The sequence below is a fragment of the Erpetoichthys calabaricus genome, chromosome 14 (assembly GCF_900747795.2).
Source record: "Erpetoichthys calabaricus chromosome 14, fErpCal1.3, whole genome shotgun sequence".
In the NCBI taxonomy this organism is placed as follows: Eukaryota; Metazoa; Chordata; class Cladistia; order Polypteriformes; family Polypteridae; genus Erpetoichthys; species Erpetoichthys calabaricus.
Genome location: NC_041407.2, coordinates 94113024 through 94126438, shown reverse-complemented (window position 1 = coordinate 94126438; position 13415 = coordinate 94113024).

Genomic DNA, 13415 nt, shown 5'->3' with positions numbered 1-13415 from the left:
GGGTTAAAAAAAAACCCTTCAGTTGATCAAGCCCACTCTCGACCCACCTCAAGTAGAGACCAGGGTCTCTCCTCTCCTTTCCATCCAAAACACTGCAACATGTCATCTCTAACCAAGTCTCCGGCGTTCTTCTACACAATCAGTCTCTTGGCTCTCTGATCCAGTGTCTTACTTGTATTTCTGAATGGATGAGCAGTAACTTGTCAAAGTAAATGAGGACAAAACAGAAATCTTAGTTATTGGCAAAAATGGGCCCAGTGAGATTATTAGAAATAAACTTAAAAGTCAAGTTGGAGGTAAAGAATTTAGGGGTCATTATAGACTTAGACCTAAATTTTAAATCACATATTAATCAGATTACCAGGACAGCAGTTGTTCACTTAAGGAATATAGCAAAAGTCAGATCCTTTATAACTCTGCAAGATGCAGGAAGTGAGTTCACGCTTTTGTTTTCAATCGACTAAATTACTGTAACGCACTCCTGTCAGGACCACCGAAGAAAGACCTCAATCGGTTAAAGACAGAGGCAGAATGCAGCAGCCAGAATCTTAGCCAGAAGAAGAAAATCTGAGCACATCACACTAGCCCTAGAGTCATTGCACTGGTTACCCGTCTCATTTAGAATTGACTTTAAAATACTACTAATGGTTTACAAAGCCTTAAATAGTCTCACCCTATCCTAACCCAGCCACAAGGAATGCACAAGCCAGTGTGTTTCTTCGTGCCTTTCCCAAGCCCAGATAAATGGGGAGGGTTACATCAGGAAGGGCATCCCGTGTAAAATTTTGCCAAATCAATATGCGGACAACAATACAAATTTCCATACCGGATCGGTTGAGCCCCGGGTTAACAATGACTGCCACCAGTACTGTTAGCCAACAGGGTGCTGGTGGAAATTGGGCTACTGTTGGCCGAAGAAGAAGGAGAAGAAGAGGGCGGAGTCATGTCCGGAGGCAGGAGGAGAGAAGGAAAGTAAAGAGAGTGGAACTAAGGGTAGGAACTTTGAATGTTGGCAGTATGACTGGCAAGGGGAGAGAGTTAGCAGATATGATGGAGAGGAGGAAGGTTGATATATTGTGTATGAAAGAAACTAAATGGAAGGGGAGTAAGGCCAAGTGGATCAGAGGTGGATTCAAATTGTTCTATCATGGTGTGGATGGGAGGAGAAATGGCGTAGGAGTTATTCTGAAGGAACAGTATGCCAAGAGTGTTCTGGAGGTGAAAAGAGTGTCAGGCAGAGTAATGATTATGAAGCTGGAAATTGGAGGTGTGATGATGAATGTTGTTAGTGCATATGCACCGCAAGTTGGGTGTGCAATGGGTGAGAAAGAAGATTTCTGGGGTGAGTTGGATGAAGTGATGAACAGTGTACCCAAGGGACAGAAAGTGGTGATTGGAGCGGATTTCAGTGGGCATGTTGGTGAAGGGAACAGTGGAGACGAGGAGGTGATGGGTAGGTATGGTGTCAAGGAGAGGAATGAAGAAGGTCAGAGGATAGTGGATTTTGCCAAAAGGATGGAAATGGCTGTGGTGAATACGTATTTTAAGAAGAGGGAGGATCATAGAGTGACGTACAAGAGTGGAGGACGATGCACACAGGTAGATGACATCCTATGCAGAAGAGTTGATCTGAAGGAGATTGAAGATTGCAAAGTTGTGGCAGATGAAATTGTAGTTAAGCAGCATAGGATGGTGGTCTGTAGGATGACATTGGAGATCAAGAAGAGGAAGAGAGTGAGGGCAGAGCCAAGGATCAAATGGTGGAAGTTGAAAAAGGAAGACTGCAAGGTTGAGTTTAGGGAGGAGGTGAGACAGGCACTGGGTGGCAGTGAAGAATTACCAGACAGCTGGGAAACTACAGCAGATGTAGTAAGGGTGACAGCAAGAAGGGTGCTTGGCGTGACATCTGGAAAGAGGAAGGAGGAAAAGGAAACCTGGTGATGGAATGAGGAAATACAGGAGAGTATACAGAGAAAGAGGATGGCAAAGAAGAAGTGGGATAGTCAGAGAGATGCATAAAGTAGACAAGAGTACAAGGAGATAAGGCACAAGGTGAAGAGAGAGGTGGCAAAGGCTAAAGAAAAGGCGTATGATGAGTTGTATGAGAGGTTGGACACTAAGGAGGGAGAAAAGGACCGGTGGGCTACAGAGAGGGGCCGAGCTGAGAAAGATGTGCAGCAGGTTAGGGTGATAAAGGATTAAGATGGAAACATACTCACAAGCGAGGAGAGTGTGTTGAGCAGATGGAAAGTGTACTTTGAGAGGCTGATGAATGAAGAGAACGAGAGAGAGAAGAGGTTGGATGATGTGGAGATTGTGAATCAGGAAGTGAAACGGATTAGCAAGGAGGAAGTAAGGACAGCTATGAAGAAGATGAAAAATGGAAAGGCCATTGGTCCAGATGTCATACCTATGGAAGCATCGAAGTGTTTAGGAGAGATGGCAGTGGAGTTTTTAACCAGATTGTTTAATGGAATCCTGGAAAGTGAGAGGATGCCTGAGGAGTGGAGAAGAAGTGTACTGGTGCTGATATTTAAGAATAAGGGGGATGTGCAAGACTGTAGTAACTACAGGGGAATAAAATTGATGAGCCACAGCATGAAGTTATGGGAAAGAGTAATGGAAGTTCGGTTAAGAAGTGAGATGATGATTAGTGAGCAGCAATATGGTTTCATGCCAAGAAAGAGCACTACAGATGCAATGTTTGCTCTGAGGATGTTGATAGAGAAGTTTAGAGAAGGCCAGAAGGAGTTGCATTGCGTCTTTGTGGTCCTGGAGAAAGCATATGACAGGGTGCCTCGAGAGGAGCTGTGGTATTGTATGCGGAAGTCGAGAGTGGCAGAGAAGTACGTAAGAGTTGTACAGGATATGTACGAGGGAAGTGTGACCGTGGTGAGGTCTGCGGTAGGAGTGACGGATGCATTCAAAGTGGAGGTGGGATTACATCAGGGATCAGCTCTGAGCCCTTTCTTATTTGCAATGGTGATGGACAGGTTGACAGACGAGATTAGACAGGAGTCCCCATGGACTATGATGTTTGCTGATGACATTGTGATCTGTTGCGATAGTAGGGAGCAGGTTGAGGAGATCCTGGAGAGGTGGAGATATGCTCTAGAGGCGGGAGGAATGAAGGTCAGTAGGATCAAGACAGAATACATGTGTGTAAATGAGAGGGAGGTCAGTGGAATGGTGAGGATGCAGGGAGTAGAGTTGGCGAAGGTGGATGAGTTTAAATACTTGGGATCAACAGTACAGAGTAATAGTGATTGTGGAAGAGAGGTGAAGAAGAGAGTGCAGGCAGAGTGGAATGGGTGGAGAAGAGTGTCAGGAGTAATGTGTGACAGACGGGTATCAGCAAGAGTGAAAAGGAAGGTCTACAGGACAGTAGTGAGACCAGCTATGTTATATGGGTTGGAGATGGTGGCACTGACCAGAAAGCAGGAGAGAGAGCTGGAGGTAGCAGAGTTAAAGATGCTAAGATTTGCATTGGGTGTGATGAGGATGGACAGGATTAGAAATGAGGACATTAGAGGGTCAGCTCACGTTGGACGGTTGGGAGACAAAGTCAGAGAGGCGAGATTGCGTTAGTTTGGACATGTGCAGAGGAGAGATGCTGGGTATACTGGGAGACGGATGCTAAGGATAGAACTGCCAGGGAAGAGGAAAAGAGGAAGGCCTAAGAGAAGGTTTATGGATGTGGTGAGAGAGGACATGCAGGTGATGGGTGTAACAGAACAAGATGCAGAGGACAGAAAGATATGGAAGAAGATGATCTGCTGTGGCAACCCCTAACGGGAACAGCCGAAAGAAGAAGAAGAGTCTCGCCTCATCCTATATTTTGGAATGGCTGTCCCCTTACACTCTTAGTCGTAACCTCAGATCTTCAAATGAAGGTCTGCTGAAAATTCCAAGAGCCAACTCTGAAAAGGTGTGGTGAGGCGGCTTTTTGCTGTTCTGCACATAAAATCTGGAATACTTCACCAGTAGAAATTCGCCAAGCTAATACTGTAGAACAATTTTAAGAAACTGCTAAAGACCCCTTTTATTTAAAATGGGTTTTTTGTAAGTACATTTCAGTCGTATCCTTATTAGTCTATATGGGCATTGAATTTTCATTTTCTTGTGAATTTTGCAATCCCCTACTAATCTCCACTATTCTTTGCTGTCTTTTCTGGTTCTTCTGTGGTGTTGATCTGCATCACCACCACCTGATTAAGGCACCACGCTGCCCCCTGTGTTTATGGATTGAATGGCGGGAGTCCCAGATGTCCACATGACCACCATCATCAAGTTCTCCCATGTGAAGCCAGTAAACGATGAGGACTGATTTAGAACATCCACGTTAGGTAGAATGCCCAGTGGGGGCCGGGTGGTCTTTTGGCCTTGGAACCCCTGCAGAATTTGTTTTTTTTTTCAGCCTAAAGGGAGTTTTTTTTCTGTCCTCCAGGCCATACATACTATATAATATTATTGCTTAATCTTGTTTGTTTATGTTTTATATGTTAAATACCTTTTTATTTAATTTTGTAAAGCAGTTTGAGCTACATTGTTTATATGAAAACGAGCTATAGAAATAGATGTTGTTGTTGTTCAAGAGGGGACCTTCCACCGAGACGGCTCTACTTACTTTTGGTCAGCAAGTTATGGCTGGCTTGAGCAACCAACATGTCAGGTGTCCTCATCCTGCTCGATCTTGCCTCTGCCTTTGACACAGTCAACCACCAGATCCTCCTTGGGAGCCTCTCTGACTTCGACGTCACTGGGACGACCCTCAGGTGGCTCGAGTCCTACCTCGTGTTTCCTGGTGAAGAGGGTGAGAGAATAAAGTGGAACGATCAAGGAGTAAAAACGTTAATTAGGGGTAATATCGTTATTATGGGATAATATCGTTATGTAGGGGTTCACACATGTGCACATGGGAGACAGCTAAAAGGCCTGAATGAGAGTAATTCCACACCAGACCAGGGGGTGGCGGAGTGCACTGACTTTTTGTCTCAAAACCTCTGAAGACCAGTTACAGGAAATTCCACCTGGCCCTAATGATTTCACTTCCGGTTCTGGGGCCATTGATGACATCACTTCCTCTGCTTGCCTTTAAAACTGCCATTTTGACGCATCTCTAATCAGTTCTGTTCTGAACTCCAATCTGTACACATTAGTACAATAATTCATCCTGTTTTGCAGCCAGGAAATGATATACAGCTGTCTGCCCCATACTTTTCTGTGGCCTTTGTCGAATTTGTGACAAGGGGTAATATCGTTATTACACATGTAGTGTTGTGGTATGCAGAGCATATTAAAAAGAAATCTGTAGCATTAGTCTGAAGGGACTGCTGCAATGGTTGGGCAAGAGACCGAATGTTCTTGGTGATGGTATAAGAAATTGTGTGATGTCACGTACACAGTAAGACTTGGCAGTTGTCACGTAACCCTGAAATTCCATTAAAAGGGTAAGAGCTGAACTTAGGACATATTAAGAAGGGCAAGAATGTGGTGGAATGAGACTTTTCTTTGGTTATGTAAGCTAATGAACCAATCAGAGTAAATGTCATTAATGCAGCACTGTTACTGTACGTCAATCCAGTTGTCTATAAATAAGGGTCTCTGTCCCTGCTCTGTGACCATCGTTTGACACCTTTGCTCAGGATGCTATCCCTGAACAGACTCCAGTAACAGGTTGCTTCCTCTTCCTGAAGAGATATTAAAGACAGATGAACAAGCTTCCTCCTGCCCGATTCCTGACTCAAAGAGGTCCTGGGTGGAAAACATTTCTTTCTTTCGTAATTTTCACCACAATTTTCTTCACAATAGACATCTCAAAGGTACACCAGGCAAGTACCAATGAATCGGTGCTGGGACACCTCCTCTTCTTTCTATTTACACCTCTTCACTTGGCCCTATCATCGTGTCCAACGGTTTGTCTTATTGGTGCTATGCTGATGATACACTGCTGTACCTTCCAGCTAGAATCTCTGCATGTCTCACTGATTTTTCAACCTGGATGAAGGAACACCATCTCCAGCTCAACCTGGCAAAGGCAGACCTTCTCATTATCCCAGGTCATCTGTCTATTCAGCCCCCCCACTTCTGTTCAGCTCAGCTCATTAAGCCATGCCATGTTCAGTACACAACCTTGGGGTGGTGATCGATAACCAGATGTCCTTCAGGAACCATGTTGCTACAGTCTGTCGGTCTTATACAACATCCACAGGATCATATCTGACAGAGTATGCGGCACAACTCCTGGTCCAGGCTTTGGTCTTGTCACGTCTGGACTACTGCAACTCTCCGCTGGTAGGAATCCTGGTATGTGTCACCAAACTGCCTGCAGATAATTCAAAATGCAGCAGCATGTCTGGTGTTCAACCAACCAAGATGGGCACATGTCACTCCTCTTTTCAGAGTTTTACGTTATGGTGGTACGTGTTAAGTTTAAATCCTTGATGCTTGCCTATGGAGTAATCAATGGGTGTACACCCACATACATGGGGTCACTTGCGTGGTCCAATTCTGCTTCTCGACCACTCAGGTTTGCTGGTAAACAGCATCTGGTGATGTGTGGTATCAAATCACAGTCCAGGCTCTTTTAATGTGTAGCTTCTGGCTGGTGGAACGAGCTGCCCACATCTATTTAAAATTCAGACTCCCTCAATGTGTTTAAGAAGCACTTGATGACTTTCGTTAGATGAACTTCTGTCTAACTGATTGTTGTTGGGTTAGTTTTGAGATTTTGTCAATTAATTTTGTACCCTTGTACTGTAACGCTGGTTGCTAATCTGTCCCACCTGTCTACTGCTCACTCGATTATGTTGACCTTTATGGAGAACACCACAAGGGTCCAACCACCCACAGCATCTTATAACCTGGTCCATACATCTCTTTGATGTCCAGTGAAATGAAGATCTTCAAGGATTATGAGTTGGCCAACAAGACTCGGCTGATCAAGGAAGTCAGGGAGAACAATGGGGGGTCTGGTTGTCCTGTGGATGGATCTCACCAGCATCTATGGGGTCCATCCCCTTCAAGGCTGTTGTGAAGGCTCACATTCAATACTGCACTCCAAACAAGTTTAGGGATCTCCTGCTGGACCTTTCAAACCCCTTTAACTTGATGGCCTCCAGTGGATCAATAAAGGTGGACTGGCACAGGCCTGAGTAGGGGATTATCATTGGCTGCACCATTTCAATTATCCTCTTTGTACTCACCATGAATTAGTGATTAAAGTAAAGTCCACTGAGGTAGCATGTAGGGACCCTCTCTGTAATTCTGGCATATGTCAGCCACCCATTAGAGCTTTTATGGATGATCTAACCATGTCAGTAATATCGATCCCTGGGTGTAGGTGAATACTGAAGGCTGTAGAGGAGGTGACTGCATGAGCCTGGATGGACTTCACACCTGCCAAGTCCAGATCTATGGCACCAAAGAGGGGGTACCTTATCGTGAAGATTCACTTCCTGCTAGATGACGAACAGATTATAGAGAAACCTGTGAAGATCCTGAAGAAGATATCTGACAGGAACGAGACTCCACGTCCATCAGGGGGACAACCCTTAAACTAGAAACCTGGTTAGCTGCTATTGATAAATCTGCCCTTCCAGACATGTTCAAAACTTGGACATATCAGCATGACATTTTGCTCTGGACCCTCTGAGCCTATGAAGTGCAATATCCACCATCGAGGCTTTTGCAAAAAGAGTCAGCAGCGGTGTCGGTTTTATACTCGGGATCTAAACTAAATAATGCTTGGAGGCCCCTTATTATACAGTTAGGTCCATAAATATTTGGACAGAGACAACTTTTTCTAATTTTGGTTCTGTACATTACCACAATGAATTTTAAATGAAACAACTCAGATGCAGTTGAAGTGCAGACTTTCAGCTTTAATTCAGTGGAGTGAACAAAACGATTGCATAAAAATGTGAGGCAACTAAAGCATTTTATTAACACAATCCCTTCATTTCAGGGGCTCAAAAGTAATTGGACAATTGACTCAAAGGCTATTTCATGGGCAGGTTGTGGGCAAGTCCGTCGTTATGTCATGATACAGATGGACAATGACCAAAACATACAGTCAAAGCAACCCAGGAGTTTATTAAAGCAAAGAAGTGGAAAATTCTTGAATGGCCAAGTCAGTCACCTGATCTTAACCCAATTGAGCATGCATTTCACTTGTTGAAGACTAAACTTCAGACAGAAAGGCCCACAAACAAACAGCAACTGAAAGCCGCTGCAGTAAAGGCCTGTCAGAGCTTTAAAAAGGAGGAAACCCAGCATCTGGTGATGTCCATGAGTTCAAGACTTCAGGCTGTCATTGCCAGCAAAGGGTTTATTTCCAGTTATTTAATTTGTCCAATTATTTTTGAGCCCCTGAAATGAAGGGATTGTGTTAATAAAATGCTTTAGTTGCCTCACATTTTTATGCAATCGTTTTGTTCACCCCACTGAATTAAAGTTGAAAGTCTGCACTTCAACTGCATCTGAGTTGTTTCATTTAAAATTAATTGTGGTAATGTACAGAACCAAAATTAGAAAAAAGTGGTCTCTGTCCAAATATTTATGGACCTAACTGTAAGTTGCACTAGAAGGACTCACAAAGACAGGGCCGTCACGGGGAGAAGAAACTAATTAGTGTGATTGAAGAGTGGTGGGAGTGGTGGTGGTGGTGGTGGTGGGGGTGGCCACTTTGGAGTGTTAAACACGATCGAATATTGCACTTGTCCTCCTTGGAGAAATCAGAGCGATCGAAGAGCAGTGGGCGGGTTACCTAAATCCACCACATAGGTAGATTAACGTGCTGCTGCGTGGAACTCACAGACTCCAGAGCCTAGCCATCATTTCTCAACTTTTCATTCTCTACCTTTCCCATATTCCGTGACAGGCTGATGGGGGCCCCCTGGTGGCTGCAGTTCCCTATGCAGCCACTTAGCTTGCTTATGCCTTTGGCCGACTGATAACAGCACAAGTGGCTCCGAGCCCCATATGGCAGAAACAGCACGCTTAAGGACCCCATCAGTGGTGTGGACGAGGAATTCAATGTGAGCTGAGCAATGAAATGAGGCACATTATCTGCATTGGGAGGGAGCGTCAGTTACAGCACTGTGGTCATGTAGTGCGATTCCCCGAAGGTGATCCGGCTCACAGAATCCTCATTGAGGACCCGAGTGGCTGGTCCAGGCCAAGGGGATACCCATGTAACACCCGGCTGTGGCAGATAGATGGTAATTTCCGGGGGAGGTTGTGACTGGACCGAGTGTCTGCCTGGGGGGTAGCCAAACAGGATCTGAGGTGTTTCACTGGTGGTGAGTGCGGCAACACGCTGTACCAGTGCCTGACCTGACTTGACCTGTGCAACAGAGTTACTGTAGTACGGGGGCTCCTGAAACCCAAAAGTTCTCCCACGCTGGCATGGAGGTCAGGGCAGGGTGGAACTGGAAGGCAGCAGAGACTGTCAAGCAGGTTGAGTGTTGCTTGAGGCCTCAAGACCCCGTGGGCACAGTAGCTCTACGGAGGACTAATCGGAGATGTTGGACAATTTTGTGTTACGATAAGGCACAGGGTAAAGGAGAGGAGGCTCCTAGGGCCATAGGAGGTGCAGGAAGTGAATGAGGAGAAATGAGCCAGCAGGGCAGTTGGTATGCCACAACAGGGAGCCCTTAGTAGAAGGGAACATGCGGTGAGGTATAACGTTTAATGGCCTGGGCTCTGGACGACAGAGTCTAATCACTTGGAGTTCCTGATCAAGGCTCTCTATGATGTTTTACCAAGTCCTTCCAACCTGTTCTGCTGGGGGTTGGTGCAAACCCCTGCTTGTCTGCAGTACCCACTGAGAGGCACAATGGAGCACATCTCAAGTTTCTGCAAGATGGCTTTGAGGGAAGGGAGATATCAATAGTGACATGATCAGATTCTGAAAGCCTTAGTAGATACCATCCACTGTGCCATCACCTAGAAAAAGCACTGTGGGCCAATACCAGTGACAGCTGTCACAATTATTAGAGTGGGGGGGGGGGGCTACCAACAGCAACTGGGACCCCCAGCTCCACCTCTGCATGTTTACTGGCCATAGCACTTAACTGGGAACTGAAAGTTGATCTAGATAGACAACTCGAGTTCCCAGAAGAGGTGGCAGCATTGTCTTGCTCTCCAAATCCTCCAAGCCGGTTATACTTATGGAGCTTACTGATTGGACCCAAGAGGCCTTTAAAGTTCTGGTTGGTACATCGGAAAGGTTTGCTGCACGAGAACATTGATGTCCTTTCCCGAATCTATGACCTTTAGGTGAAGTCACCATGCCCTACTGGGGAAATGCTAAAGGAGGGGGGCTGTGTCAGTGCTTAGGGCATGGGTGTCACACTCCGGTCCTGGAGGGCCAGGATTTCATTCTAACCGTCTGCTTCATTAGTGACCAGTTTTTGCTGCTAATTAACTTCTTTTGCCGTACTTCTAATTAACTTGACTCAGGCCCTTCAGTTGTCTCTTTTTCCTTAATTAACATCCATCCGTTGTCTCCCGCTAATCCGAGGTCGGGTCGCGGGGGCAGCATTTTTGAGCATAGATGCCCAGACTTCCCTCTCCCCGGCCACTTCTTCTAGCTCTTCCAGGAGAATCCCAAGGCGTTCCCAGGCCAGTCGAGAGACATAGTCCTTCCAGCGTGTCCTGGGTCTTCCCTGGGGCCTCCTCCCGGTTGGACGTGCCCGGAACACCTCACCAGGGAGGCGTCCAGGAGGCATCCTGATCAGATGCCCGAGCCACCTCATCTGACTCCTCTCGATGTGGAGGAGCAGCGGCTCTACTCTGAGCCCCTCCCGGATGACTGAGCTTCTCACCCTATCTTTAAGGGAAAGCCCAGACACCCTGCGGAGGAATCTCATTTCAGCCGCTTGTATTCGCGATCTCGTTCTTTCGGTCACTACCCATAGCTCATGACCATAGGTGAGGGTAGGAACATAGATCGACTGGTAAATTGAGAGCTTCGCCTTGCAGCTCAGCTCCTTTTTCACCACGACAGACCGATGCAGAGCCCGCATTACTGCAGATGCCGCACCGATCCGCCTGTCAATCTCGCGCTCCATTCTTCCCTCACTCGTGAACAAGACCCCGAGATACTTGAACTCCTCCACTTGGGGCAGGATCTCGCTACCAACCCTGAGAGGGCACTCCACCCTTTTCCGGCTGAGGACCATGATCTCGGATTTGGAGGTGCTGATTCTCATCCCAGCCGCTTCACACTCGGCTGCGAACCGATCCAGAGAGAGCGCTGAAGATCACGGCCTGATGAAGCAAACAGGACAACGTCATCTGCAAAAAGCAGTGACCCCCTCAACGCCCTGGCTGCACCTAGAAATTCTGTCCATAAAAGTTATAAACAGAATCGGTGACAAAGGGCAGCCCTGGCGGAGTCCAACTCTCACTGGAAACGGGTTCGACTTACTGCCGGCAATGCGGACCAGGCTCTGGCAACGATCATACAGGGACCGAACAGCCCTTATCAGGGGGGGTCGGTACCCCATACTCTCGGAGTACCCCCCACAGGATTCCCCGAGGGACACGGTCGAACGCCTTTTCCAAGTCCACAAAACACATGTAGACTGGTTGGGCAAACTCCCATGCACCATCCAGGACCCTGCTAAGGGTATAGAGCTGGTCCACTGTTCCGCGACCAGGACGAAAACCACACTGTTCCTCCTGAATCCGAGGCTCGACTATCCGACGTACCCTCCTCTCCAGAACCCCCGAATAGACTTTTCCAGGGAGGCTGAGGAGTGTGATCCCTCTGTAGTTGGAACACACCCTCCGGTCCCCCTTCTTAAAGAGGGGGACCACCACCCCGGTCTGCCAATCCAGAGGCACTGTCCCTGATGTCCATGCGATGTTGCAGAGGCGTGTCAGCCAAGACAGTCCTATAACATCCAGAGCCTTGAGGAACTCCGGGCGTATCTCATCCACCCCCGGGGCCCTGCCACCAAGGAGTTTTTTGACCACCTCGGTGACCTCAGTCCCAGAGAAGGGGGAGCCCACCTCTGAGTCCCCAGGCTCTGCTTCCTCATTGGAAGGCATGTTAATGGGATTGAGGAGGTCTTCGAAGTACTCCCCCCAAAGACCCACAACGTCCCGAGTCGAGGTCAGCAGCGCACCATCCCCACCATATACAGTGTTGACACTGCACTGCTTCCCCTTCCTGAGACGCCGGATGGTGGACCAGAATCTCCTCAAAGCCGTCCGAAAGTCGTTCTCCATGGCCTCCCCAAACTCCTCCCACGCCCGAGTTTTTGTCTCAGCAACCACCAAAGCCGCATTCTGCTTGGCCTGCCGGTACCTATCAGCTGCCTCCAGGGTCCCACAGGACAAAAGGGTTCTGTAGGACTCCTTCTTCAGCTTGACGGCATCCTTCACCGCCAGTGTCCACCAACGGGTTCGGGGATTGCCGCCACGACAGGCACCGACCACCTTACGGCCACAGCTCCGGTCAGCTGCCTCAACAATAGAGGCACGGAACATGGCCCATTCGGACTCAATGTCCCCCACCTCCCTCGGGATGTGGTTGAAGTTCTGCCGGAGGTGGGAGTTGAAGCTACTTCTGACAGGGGGCTCTGCCAGACGTTCCCAGCAGACCCTCACAACACATTTGGGCCTACCACGCCTGACTGGCATCCTCCCCCACCATTGAAGCCAACTCACCACCAGGTGGTGATCAGTTGACAGCTCCGCCCCTCTCTTCACCCGAGTGTCCAAGACATGTGGCCGCAAGTCCGACGACACGACCACAAAGTCGATCATCGAACTGAGGCCTAGGGTGTCCTGGTGCCAAGTGCACATATGAACACCCCTATGCTTGAACATGGTGTTCGTTATGGACAATCCGTGACGAGCACAGAAGTCCAATAACAAAACACTGCTCGGGTTCAGATCGGGGGGGCCATTCCTCCCAATCATGCCCTTCCAGGTCTCACTGTCATTGCCCACGTGAGCATTGAAGTCTCCCAGCAGAACGAGGGAGTCCCCAGAAGGTATGCCCTCTAGCACACCCTCCAGGGACTCCAAAAAGGGTGGGTACTCCGAACTGCTGTTCGGTGCATACGCACAAACAACAGTTAGGACCCGTCCCCCCACCCGAAGGCGAAGGGAGGCTACCCTCTCGTCCACCGGGGTAAACCCCAATGTACAGGCTCCAAGTTGGGGGGCAATAAGTATACCCACACCTGCTCGGCGCCTCTCACCGGGGGCAACTCCAGAGTGGTACAGAGTCCAGCCCCTCTCAAGGAGATTGGTTCCAGAGTCCAAGCTGTGCATTGAGGTGAGTCCGACTATATCTAGCCGGAACCTCTCAACTTCGCGCACTAGCTCAGGCTCCTTCCCCTTCAGAGAGGTGACATTCCACGTCCTTAATTAACAGCCAAACAATAATGAGACAC